Source organism: Arachis ipaensis, chromosome B4, assembly GCF_059453495.1.
Source record: "Arachis ipaensis isolate K30076 ecotype BB chromosome B4, ASM5945349v1, whole genome shotgun sequence".
Classification (NCBI taxonomy): Eukaryota; Viridiplantae; Streptophyta; class Magnoliopsida; order Fabales; family Fabaceae; genus Arachis; species Arachis ipaensis.
In genome coordinates this window covers 23736786-23748912 of record NC_142439.1, presented here as the reverse complement: position 1 = coordinate 23748912, position 12127 = coordinate 23736786, and the positions used below count along the sequence as shown (strand labels likewise).

The window sequence follows — 12127 nt, the reverse complement described above, 5'->3', positions numbered from 1 at the left end:
ACCTTTGATCAAAGTTGACTCTCCTTGTGTAGGGGCGTGCGTTCTCTTCCATGTTTGGCAAGTTGAACGCCAACCTCACATTTTCCGGACTAAAATCTAAGTATTTCCCCCGAACCATTGTAACATAGTTCTTTGGATCCGGGTTCTTACTTTGATCATGGTTCTTGATGATCCATGCATTGGCATAGAACTCTTGAACCATTAGGATGCCGACTTGTTGGATGGGATTTGTTAGAACTTCCCAACCTCTTCTTTGAATTTCATGTCGGATCTCCGGATACTCATTTCTTTTGAGTTTGAAAGGGACCTCAGGGATCACCTTCTTCTTGGCCACAACATCATAGAAGTGGTCTTGATGGGCTTTGGAGATGAACCTTTCCATCTCCCATGACTCGGATGTGGAAGCTTTTGTCTTCCCTTTCCCCTTTCTAGAGGATTCTCCGGTCTTAGGTGCCATCAATGGTAATGGAAAAACAAAAAGCTTATGCTTTTACCACACCAAACTTAGAGTGTTGCTCGCCCTCGAGCAATAAAAGAAAGAATATATGAAGAAGAAGAAGAAATGGAGGAGAGGGAGAGTGGGAGGTGTTTTCGGCCAAGAAGGGTGTAGAGGGGTGTGTTGTGTGAATTTGATGAAGAATGGAAGGCTTTATATAGGGAAGGGAGGGGGGAAGGTTTCGGCCATAGGGGTGGGTTTGGGTGGGAAATTGGTTTTGAATTTTGAAGGTAGGTGGAGTTTATGAGGTAGGTTTATGGGGAAGAGTGGATGGATGTGAGTAGTGACGAGGTGATGGGGAAGAGAGTTTGAGGTGATTGGTGAAGAGTTTTTTGGGGAAGAGTGTTTATGGGATTGTGTGAAAGAAAGTGGTGAAAAGAAGTGAGTGGAGGTAGTGGGGATCCTGTGGGGTCCACAGATCCTGAGGTGTTCAAGGATTTACATCCCTGCACCCATTAGGCATGTAAAAATGCCTTTGCACACAACTCTGGGCGTTCAGCGCCAGGTTGGTGGCCATTTTGGGCGTTCAACGCCCATTTGTGTGCCATTTCTGGCATTGAACGCCAGAACCATGCCTGTTCTGGCGTTCAGCGCCCAGAAGCTGCCCATTTTGGGCGTTCAGCGCCAGAACCATGCTCTGTTCTGGCGCTGAATGCCAGACAGATGCTCCTTCAGGGTGTGATTTTTCTTCTGCTGTTTTTGATTCCGTTTTCAATTTTTATATTTATTTTGTGACTCCACATGATCATGAACCTAATAAAACATGAAAAACAAAAACAAAATTAGATAAATAAACATTGGGTTGCCTCCCAACAAGCACTTCTTTAATGTCAATAGCTTGACAGTGGGCTCTCATGGAGCCTCACAGATGTTCAGAGCATTGTTGAAACTCTCCAACACCAAACTTAGAGTTTGGATATGGAAGTTCAACACCAAACTTAGAGTTTGGTTGTGGCCTCCCAACACCAAACTTAGAGTTTGACTGTGGGGGCTTGGGTTGACTCTGCTTTGAGAGAAGCTTTTTTCGCTTCCTCTCCATGGTTGCAGAGGGAGATCCTTGAGTTTTAAACACAAGGGAGTCCTCATTCCATTGAAGGACTATTTCACCTCTGTCAACATCAATCACAGCTCTTGTTGTGACCAGGAAAGGTCTTCCTAGGATGATGGATTCATCCTCTTCCTTTCCAGTATCCAGGACTATGAAATCAGCAGGGATGTAAAGGCCTTCAACCTTTACTAGCACGTCCTCTACTTGTCCATAAGCCTATTTTCTTGAACTGTCTGCCATCTCTAATGAGATTTTGGCAGCTTGCACCCCATAGATTCCCAGTTTCTCTATTACAGAGAGGGGCATGAGGTTTATTCCTGAACCAAGGTCACATAGAGCCTTAAAGATCATGGTGCCTATGGTACAGGGTATTATGAACTTTCCAGGATCCTGTCTCTTCTGAGGCAATGTCAGTTGATCCAGATCACTTAGTTCATTGATGAACAAGGGAGGTTCAACTTCCCAAGTATCAATGCCAAATAATTTGGCATTTAGCTTCATGATTGCACGAAGAAACTTGGCAGTTTTCTCTTCAATAACATCCTCATTCTCTTTAGAAGAGGAATACGCATCAGAGCTCATGAAGGGCATAAGGAGGCTTAATGGAATCTCTATGGTCTCTAGATGAGCCTCAGAGTCCTTTGGTTCCTCAGAGGGAAGCTCCTTATTGATCAATGGACGTCCCAGGAGGTTTTCCTCTTTGGGAATCACGTCCTCTCCTCTCCTCATAGGTTCGGCCATGATGCTTATGTCAATGGCCTTGCACTCTCCCTTTAGATTCTCTTCTGTATTGCTTGGGAGAGTACTAGGAGGGATTTCAGTGATCCTTTTACTCAGCTGGCCCACTTGTGCTTCCAGATTTCTAATGGAAGACCTTGTTTCATTCATGAAACTTACAGTGGCCTTAGATAGATCAGAGACTAAGTTTGCTAAATTAGAAGTATTTTGTTCAGAGTTCTTTGTCTGTTGCTGAGTGGATGATGGAAAAGGTTTATTATTGTTAAACCTGTTTCTTCCACCATTATTAAAGCCTTGTTGAGGCTTTTGATCCTTCCATAAGAAATTTGGATGATTTCTCCATGATGAGTTATAGGTGTTTCCATAAGGTTCACCTAAGTAATTTACCTCTGCTATTGCAGGGTTTTCAGGATCATAAGCTTCTTCTGCATAAGAAGCCTCTTGAGTACTGTTGGATGCAGCTTGCATTCCATGCAGACTCTGAGAGATCATATTGACTTGCTGAGTCAATATTTTATTCTGAGCCAATATGGCATTCAGAGTATCAACTTCAAGAACTCCCTTCTTTATAGGCGTCCCATTGCTCACAGGATTCCTTTCAGAAGTGTACATGAACTGGTTATTAGCAACCATGTCAATGAGTTCTTGAGCTTCTGCAGGCATTTTCTTTAGGTGAATGGATCCACCTGCAGAAGTGTCCAGTGACATCTTTGATAGCTCAGATAAACCATCATAGAATATATCCAGGATGGTCCATTCTGAAAGCATGTCAGAAGGACACTTTTTGGTCAACTGTTTGTATCTTTCCCAAGCTTCATAGAGGGATTCACCTTCTTTCTATCTAAAGGTTTGAACATCAGCTCTAAGCTTGCTCAGCTTTTGAGGAGGAAAGTACTTGGCTAAGAAAGCCGTGACCAGCTTATCCCAAGAGTTCAGGCTGTCTTTGGGTTGAGAATCCAACCATAATCTAGCTCTGTCTCTTACAGCAAAGGGGAAAAGCATGAGCCTGTAGACTTCAGGATCTACTCCATTAGTCTTAACAGTATCACATATTTGCAAGAATTCAGTTAAGAACTGAAAAGGATCATCAGATGGAAGTCCATGAAACTTACAGTTCTGCTGCATCAGAGAAACTAATTGAGGTTTCAGATCAAAGTTGTTTGCTCCAATGGCAGGAATGGAGATGCTTCTTCCATGTAAATTGGAATTAGGTGCAGTAAAGTCACCAAGCATCTTCCTTACATTATTATTATTTTCGGCTGCCATCTCCTCTTCCTGTTCAAAAATTTCTGAAAGGTTATCTCTGGATTGTTGTATTTTAGCTTCTCTTAGTTTCCTTTTCAGAGTCCTTTCAGGTTCTGGATCTGCTTCCACAAGAATATTCTTATCCTTGCTCCTGCTCATATGACAAAGAAGAGGGCACAGAAAAATAATAATAATAATAATAATAATAGAGATCCTTTATACCACAGTATAGGGATCCCTTTGTGAGTGGAAGAAAAGAGGGGGAGATAAAGAATGTAATGTAATGGAAGAAACACAACTGTGAGGAGGGTTGAGATGTGAGATGTTAGTAAATGAATAAATAAATAGAATAAGATGGGAGAGGGAGAATTTTCGAAAAATATTTTTGAAAAAGAGTTAGTGATTTTCGAAAATGGTTTTTGAAAAATGTTAGTATTTTTCAAAAATTTTTAAAATCAAAAATAAAAATAAGAATAATTAGTTAATTAAAAAGAAATTTTTGAAAAAGAGGGAAGATATTTTCGAAAATTAGAGAGAGAGAGTTAGTTAGGTAGTTTTGAAAAAGTTGAGAAACAAACAAAAAGTTAGTTAGTTAGTTGAAACAAATTTTGGAAAGATAAGAAGTTAGGAAGTTAGAAAAGATATTTTGAAATTAGATTTTTGAAAAAGATAAGATGAGAAGATATTTTTGAAAAGATATGATAGAGATTAGTTTTTGAAAAAAAGATTTGATTTTTAAAATCACAATTAATGGCTTGATTCATAAGAAATCACAAGATATGATTCTAGAACTTAAAGTTTGAATCTTTCTTAACAAGCAAGTAACAAACTTGAAATTTTTGAATCAAAACATTAATTGTTATTGTTATTTTCGAAAATTTAATATAAAAATAAGAAAAAAGATTTTTGAAAAATATTTTTGGAATTTTCGAAAATAACTAAGAATTTTGAAAAAGATTTTGTCATTCAGATACTTTTATGATTAATTAATGCAAGGATTATTTCTTTTTAATTCAATTTCAATTCCAATAATCATGTCTTCTTTTAATTCCCTTTCATGTGCTATGGATTCTTTATTTACAATGCGTGAGTAGTTTCCTTACTTGATGGGGAGTTGATTAAAAGGAACTCTTGAGTTGGAAGGATTGAAGGAAAGAATTTGTAGTTGGGTTAAATGTTGGATTGCTATCCTGTCACCAACGCCAATCCCTTTGAACTAAGTGGGTTGCAACTTGTGAACAGATCTGGCATTCCAACTTGTTTGACTTTCCCTTACCTAGTAAAGGATAACCAAACAGAGTAACCGTTAATTATAAATCAATCTTAAAAATCACTCCATCAATGATAGAGATTCTAACCAATCAATTCCCAGTCAAGGCTTTTATTTATATTATTTAAAATTCCTCAATTTAAATTCCAATTTACTTAGCTCAACTTCTTGGAACATCTGATTAATAAAACAGCACACTTTTCTGCAACTCGTTGGGAGACGACTGGTACGCGGAATCGTGATTACACTTTAATTATGTAAAATTCATTGCTCTTTCTTTCCCTGGAAATGGCTCCAAAAACGTGGTGCCAGTACCATGGTTCACAACTCCGTGTAACTAACCAGCAAGTGCACTGGGTCGTCCAAGTAATACCTTACGTGAGTAAGGGTCGAATCCCACGGAGATTGTTGGTATGAAGCAAGCTATGGTCACCTTGCAAATCTCAGTTAGGCAGATATAAATTGATAATGGTGTTTTCGAATAATAATTAATAGAATAGGGATAGAAATACTTATGTAATTCATTGGTGAGAATTTCAGATAAGCGAATGGAGATGCTTTCGTTCCTCTGAACCTCTGCTTTCCTGCTATCTTTATCCAGTCAGTCTTACTCCTTTCCATGGCTGGCTTTATGTGATACATCACCATTGTCAACGGCTACTTTCAGTCATCTCTCGGGAAAATGATCCAATGCCCTGTCACGGCATGGCTAATCGTCTGGAGGCATCACCCTTGTCAATGGCTTCATCTTATCCTCTCAGTGAAAATGGTCAACGCACCCTGTCACGGCACGGCTATTCATCTGTCGGTTCTCGATCATGCTGGAATAGGATTTACTATCCTTTTGCGTCTGTCACTAACGCCCTGCAATCGCGAGTTTGGAGCTCGTCACAGTCATTCATTCATTGAATCCTACTCGGAATACCACAGACAAGGTTTAGACTTTCCGGATTCTCTTGAATGCCACCATCATTCTAGCTTACGCCACGAAGATTCTGATTAGGAGATCTAAGAGATATTCATTCTAGCTTATTGCATGTAGAACAGAAGTGTTTGTCAGGCACGTGTTCATAGGGGAGAATGGTGATGAGCGTCACACATAATCATTACCTTCATCACGTTCTTGGGTGCGAATGGATATCTTAGAAGTGAAATAAGATTAATTGAATAGAAAACAGTAGTACTTTGCATTAATCTTTGAGGAACAGCAAAGCTCCACACCTTAATCTATGGAGTGTAGAAACTCTACCGTATGAAAATACATAAGTGAAGGTCCAGGCATGGCCGAGATGGCCAGCCCCCTAAAACGTGATCACAGGATCAGAATACAATCCAGGATCCAGGATGTCAAAAAGACTAGTAAAAGGTCCTATTTATAATAAACTAGCTACTAGGGTTTACATGAGTAAGTAATTGATGCATAAATCCACTTCCGGGGCCCACTTGGTGTGTGTTTGGGCTGAGCTTGAGTGTTGCACGTGTAGAGGTCTTTCTTGGAGTTGAACGCCAGCTTTTGTGCCAGTTTGGGAGTTCAACTCTGGTTTTGGCTCCTTTTCTGGCGCTGGACGCCAGAGTTGGGTAGAAAGCTGGCGTTGAACGCCAGTTTACGTCGTCTATTCTTGGCCAAAGTATGGACTATTATATATTTCTGAAAAGCCCTGGATGTCTACTTTCCAACTCAATTGGAAGCGCGCCATTTTAAGTTCTGTAGCTCTAGAAAATCCATTTTGAGTGCAGGGAGGTCAGAATCCAACAGCATCAGCAGTCCTTCTTCAACCTCTGAATCTGATTTCTGCTCAAGTCCCTCAATTTCAGCCAGAAAATACCTAAAATCATAGAAAAACACACAAACTTATAGTAAAGTCCAGAAATGTGAATTTAACATAAAAACTAATGAAAACATCCCCAAAAGTAACTAGATCCTACTAAAAACATACTAAAAACAATGTCAAAAAGCGTATAAATTATCCGCTCATCAATGACCTGGGACTTAAAACTCCCAGTAATTTTAATTTAAACTCTCTGTGACATATTTCTAAATTGATAGGCAGATTTTTGGTGAGTTAAGAACTATACTTGCAAAGTAACCATTTTAATAAATTTTTAATTCACCAGCTTCTGCTTCCCATCAATTTTTGGTGCCGTTGCCGGGGAGTTGCAAGAGAGTGCTAATTTTATTAATTAGAATTTATTTATTTGCATTTTATTTAATTTTGCTACTATGAGCTGCATGTTTCTTCCGTCAAATGACACGTTCACTTCCTGATCCGCGCTTGCTAATATTCGATCCTGAAATTGAAAGAACAATTTCACGAATAAGGCGAGAATAGCGTAGGTTAGCCCGCTCTGAGGGCGGATCTGAAAGTGAATCTGAGGAAGAAACCAGCCCCCGTTCTACTGATTCGGTTGTTTTACGTGCAGAAAACATGGCAGCTAGAAGAGTTACCATTCAGGAGGAAGGAGCTCCTGATTTTACAATGCAACCGTTTCAAGTGCATCATCCAGCGATAGCTACAGATTTTGAAATAAAGACCGCACTGTTAAATTTGATGCCCAAGTTTCATGGCCTACCTGCTCAAGAGCCTATCAAGCACTTGAGAGATTTCCAGGCAGCCTGTTCTACTGTCAGGCGTGATGGCACTGATGAAACTTCAATTCTGCTGAAAGCTTTTCCGTTCTCCCTTGAGGGAAAAGCAAGAGAGTGGTACTACACTCAACCTATAGCAAATGTATCCAACTGGGATACACTCAGAAAGGAGTTTCTAGAGAAATTCTTTCCATCTAAAGTTACTGATAAACTGAGGAAGGATATCTCTACAATTGTTCAGGATGACAATGAGACTCTCTTTGAATACTGGGAGCGCTTCAATAATCTTCTGGAAGTATGCCCCCACCACATGATTGACAAGATCGTGCTACTCAGCTATATCACACAAGGTATGAGGCCCCAAGATAAGACCACATTGGAAAGTGCCAGCAATGGGTCTATGAAGAAGTGCAAGACCACTGATGAAGCTTGGCAATTGATCAGTGATTTAGCTGAATCTACTCGGAACCACAGACAGAAGCAAGGCCGTTCAAAAGCCATTGCAGAAGTATCTTCTGGCAGAGAGACTGCTGCTCTAACTCAAAGCATCTGTGAGATGACCAACCTGCTGAAGCAAATGCAGTTGAATCAACAAGCTCAGCAAACTCAACCGCAGTAAAACCAACAACTAGTCCCACAAAGAATTTGCGGAATTTGTGCTGATTATAGCCATTACACTGATGAATGCCCGCAGCTCCAACAAGAAGACAACATGGTGGCATCCACTCACAACTTTTATGACCGCCCCAACCAAGGGTACAATCAAAGTGGAAATAATAACCATGGATGGCAGGATAATTCAAACCAGAATTGGAGGGACAACAATAACAGGGGGGAAGAGATAATCAGGAAAATTAGAGGTGGAATAATAACAACAACAGGCAGCAAAATCAACCTTACCGAGCACCTCACCTGAGGCAAAACCAAGGACCACCGAACAATCAGCAGCAAACCTCTCAATTTACTCATTCTTCGGTATCTTCTAATGAAGATTTATTACAAGCTTTTGAGAAAAGACAACTGGCCATGAAAAGTACCATCGTGAACACTATTAACACCAGTCTGAATGGTCTCACCTCTACTCTGCAAGCTTTTATGACACAGCTTGGTTCAACGCAAAATTCCAGCAACCAACCTTCAAGCACCACTGGAATCCCCTCTCAACCGTTACCCAATCCAAAGGGAGGCATTAATGCCATCACCCTAAGGTCCGAAACCACACTGCAGGAGAGGAATCAGGAGAAACCAAGCTCACCAGAATATGCCTCAGCTGAAGGGGTGGTAGAAATCGAAGATGTTGAAGAGGAAGAGGATATACAGGACATAGCTGAAGAAGAGATAGCTCAACCACAGGAAGAAGCACAAAAAGGCGCAGGCACCACAGAAAACACTACTCCCATTCCATTTCCACAACTTGCAAGGAAGCCCAGGAAGCAGCTGAAACCTGATCCTAAAATGGTAGAAATATTCAAAAAGGTTGAGGTAACTGTTCCCCTTTTTGATGTTATTCAGCAGGTACCTAAATATGCAAAGTTTCTAAAAGACTTATGTATCCATAAAGACAAAATTAATGAATTAGAAACTATTCCTTTAGGTAGTTCTATATCTGCTTTAATGGGAGGATTATCTGAAAAATGTAGTGATCCAGGTCCTTGCATAGTTAGTTGTACTATTGGTGGTGTAGTAATTTATGATTGCATGTGTGATTTAGGAGCATGTGTCAGTATAATGCCTTTGTCCATATATGATGTTTTGAGGCTCCCTCCCTTAAAAAGGTCGGCAGCTCGTTTTGTGTTAGCAGATAAAAGCATTATTACAGTGGCTGGAGTTGCTGAAGATGTTTTGGTGAACATTAAAGGGCTCACATTTCCCACCGATTTTTATATCTTGGAGATGCCCCATAATGACTCAGATAAGCCATCATCAATCCTACTTGGAAGACCATTCCTGAAGACATCAAAATTCAAATTGGATGCTTTTTCAGGAACATACTCTTTGAAATAGATGGCCGCATAGTAATCTTCAATCTGAATGGAGTCATTGACAACCCCCAGAAGATCGTTCTATCTTCCAGTGTGATGTCATAGACGAAAGTGTAGCTGAAGTTCAAAAGGAAGAGTTTGAAGAGAGGCACGCTGGACAAGGTCCAAGTGTGGGGACCCTCTTAACTGACAATGAGGGCACTTCGCCATTTTCACAAGCCCCAGATAATCCAGAGCCTGCCCATGATCAAAAGTTAGAATTGAAACCTCTCCCTCCACATCTCAAATATGCTTATCTTGAGGATGAGCAGAAGCTTCCGGTTATTATTGCAAGGGAACTGACTCCTCAACAAGAAGAGCAGTTACTTGATGTACTGAGGAAGCATAAGAAGGCAATTGGGTGGAGTTTGGCAGACATAGTGGGAATTAACCCTCAAGTATGCGAGCACAGAATATTTTTAGAAGAGGGAGCAAGACCTGTCCATCAACCACAAAGAAGATTGAATCCCACCATCTTGGAAGTTGTCAAAAAGGAAGTGACCAGACTATTGGAAGCAGGTATCATATATCCCATTTCAGACAGTGAATGGGTAAGCCCAGTACAAGTGGTGCCCAAGAAGTCCGGAGTCACTACCGTGAAGAATGAGCATGGAGAGCTCATAGCAACTAGAGTTCAGAATGCTTGGAGAGTCTGCATTGATTACAGGCGTCTCAACCAAGCTACCCGTAAGGATCACTACCCACTTCCATTCATTGATCAAATGCTGGATCGCCTGTCAGGTAAATCACATTATTGCTTTTTAGATGGTTACACAGGTTATTTCCAGATTCATATAGCTCCTGAGGATCAGGAAAAGACTACTTTCACATGTCCTTTTGGGACTTATGCTTATAAGAAAATGCCCTTTGGCTTGTGCAATGCACCAGCCACCTTCCAAAGGTGCATGATGAGTCTTTTCTCTGATCTTATTGAGGACTGTATGAAAGTTTTTATGGACGATTTTAGCGTTTATGGTGATTCTTTTAACCTTTGCTTAGATGGATTATCTAGAGTATTAGATAGATGTGTTAATACAAACCTTGTATTGAATTTCGAAAAATGCCACTTTATGGTAAAGCAAGGGATTGTATTAGGACATGTGGTATCTAATAATGGCATTTCTGTAGACCCAGCAAAGGTGAATGTTATTTCTAGTTTACCTTACCCCTCTTCTGTGATGGAAGTCTGTTCGTTCCTTGGCCATGCAAGTTTCTACAGGAGATTTATTAAGGACTTTAGTAAGGTAGCACTTCCCTTATCCAGATTACTGCAGAAGGACATTGAGTTCGAGTTCAGTGAGGATTGCAAACAAGCGTTTGATAAGCTGAAAACCGCTCTAACTCAGGCCCCAATTGTGAGAGGACCAGACTGGAGCTAGCCGTTTGAAATCATGTGCGATGCTTCCAACCATGCAGTAGGAGCAGCGCTGGCTCAGCGTGAAGGTAAGGATCCTTTTGTTATTGCCTATGCGTCTAAGACTTTAGACACTGCCCAGTCCAATTATACTACTACTGAGAAAGAGCTACTTGCTATTGTTTTTGCTCTGGATAAATTCTGAGCTTATTTACTTGGTACTAGAGTAGTAGTGTATTCGGACCATGCAGCTCTAAAGTATCTATTAGCTAAAAAGGAATCCAAACCAAGACTTATACGTTGGATATTGCTGTTACAAGAATTTGATTTAGAAATAAAGGATAGGAGTGGTAATCAAAATTTAGTAGCAGACCACTTGAGTCGCCTTGAACATATTAAGGATGATTCTACTCCTATAGATGATAATTTTCCTTTTGACAACCTGCAATCAGTATCTGAGGTAGTCCCTTGGTATGCACCTGTTGCTAATTATTTAGTTAGCCGCACATTTCCTCCACATTTTTCTAAACATCAAAGAGACAAGCTGAAAAGTGAGTCTAAATATTATATATGGGACGACCCATATTTATGGAGATGTGGCGCTGACCAGATAATTAGACGTTGTGTGCCTCAATCAGAATTCCAGTCCATTTTAGAGGCCTGTCACTCATCTGAGAGTGGAGGACATTTTGGCCCTCAACGAACAGCTAGAAAGATCTTAGACTGCGGATTCTGGTGGCCTACTCTTTTTAGAGATGCTGCTGAGTTTTGTAAATCTTGTCACCCATGCCAGAAATTTGGTAACATATCCAAGAGGGATGAGATGCCTCAACAATATATGCTTTTCTGTGAAATTTTTTATGTTTGGGGCATTGACTTCATGGGTCCATTTCTAAATTCTAGTGGATATTTTTATATATTGTTAGCTGTGGATTATGTTTCCAAATGGGTGGAAGCAATTCCTACCCACACTGATGATGCTAACACTGTTGTTTCCTTTATGAGAAACCATATTATATGTCGCTTTGGGTCACCACGAGCAATCGTGAGCGATCAAGGCACCCATTTTTGTAACAAGAGACTAACAGGATTGATGAAGAAGCATGGGATAATCCATAAAGTTGCAATAGCTTACCATCCCCAAACTAATGGGCAAGCTGAGGTGTCGAACAGAAAAATTAAGCGTATCTTGCAAAAGATAGTAAAGCCTCATAGAAAAGACTGGAGCACCAGGCTACAAGATGCACTGTGGGCATACAGAACAGCATACAAGACACCTATTGGGATGAGTCCCTTCCGCTTGGTTTATGGAAAAGCTTGTCATCTCCCAGTTGAAATAGAACACAGAGCCTTCTGGGCAGTTAAGGA

At 40.4% G+C, this 12127-nt stretch overlaps 2 non-coding genes and 1 pseudogene across 2 annotated transcripts; 1 reads left to right on the top strand and 2 right to left on the bottom strand.

Moving 5' to 3' along the window:
* The window catches only part of LOC148566923 (uncharacterized), a 72031-nt pseudogene that overhangs the window by 6182 nt on the left and 53722 nt on the right, over positions 1-12127 (bottom strand).
* Positions 3045-3152, top strand: LOC148566926 (small nucleolar RNA R71). The gene has a single exon (XR_015882174.1). It is a non-coding gene; the product is annotated as a small nucleolar RNA R71 (small nucleolar RNA).
* LOC148566925 (small nucleolar RNA R71) lies at positions 7593-7700 on the bottom strand. Its single transcript, XR_015882123.1, has one exon. It is a non-coding gene; the product is annotated as a small nucleolar RNA R71 (small nucleolar RNA).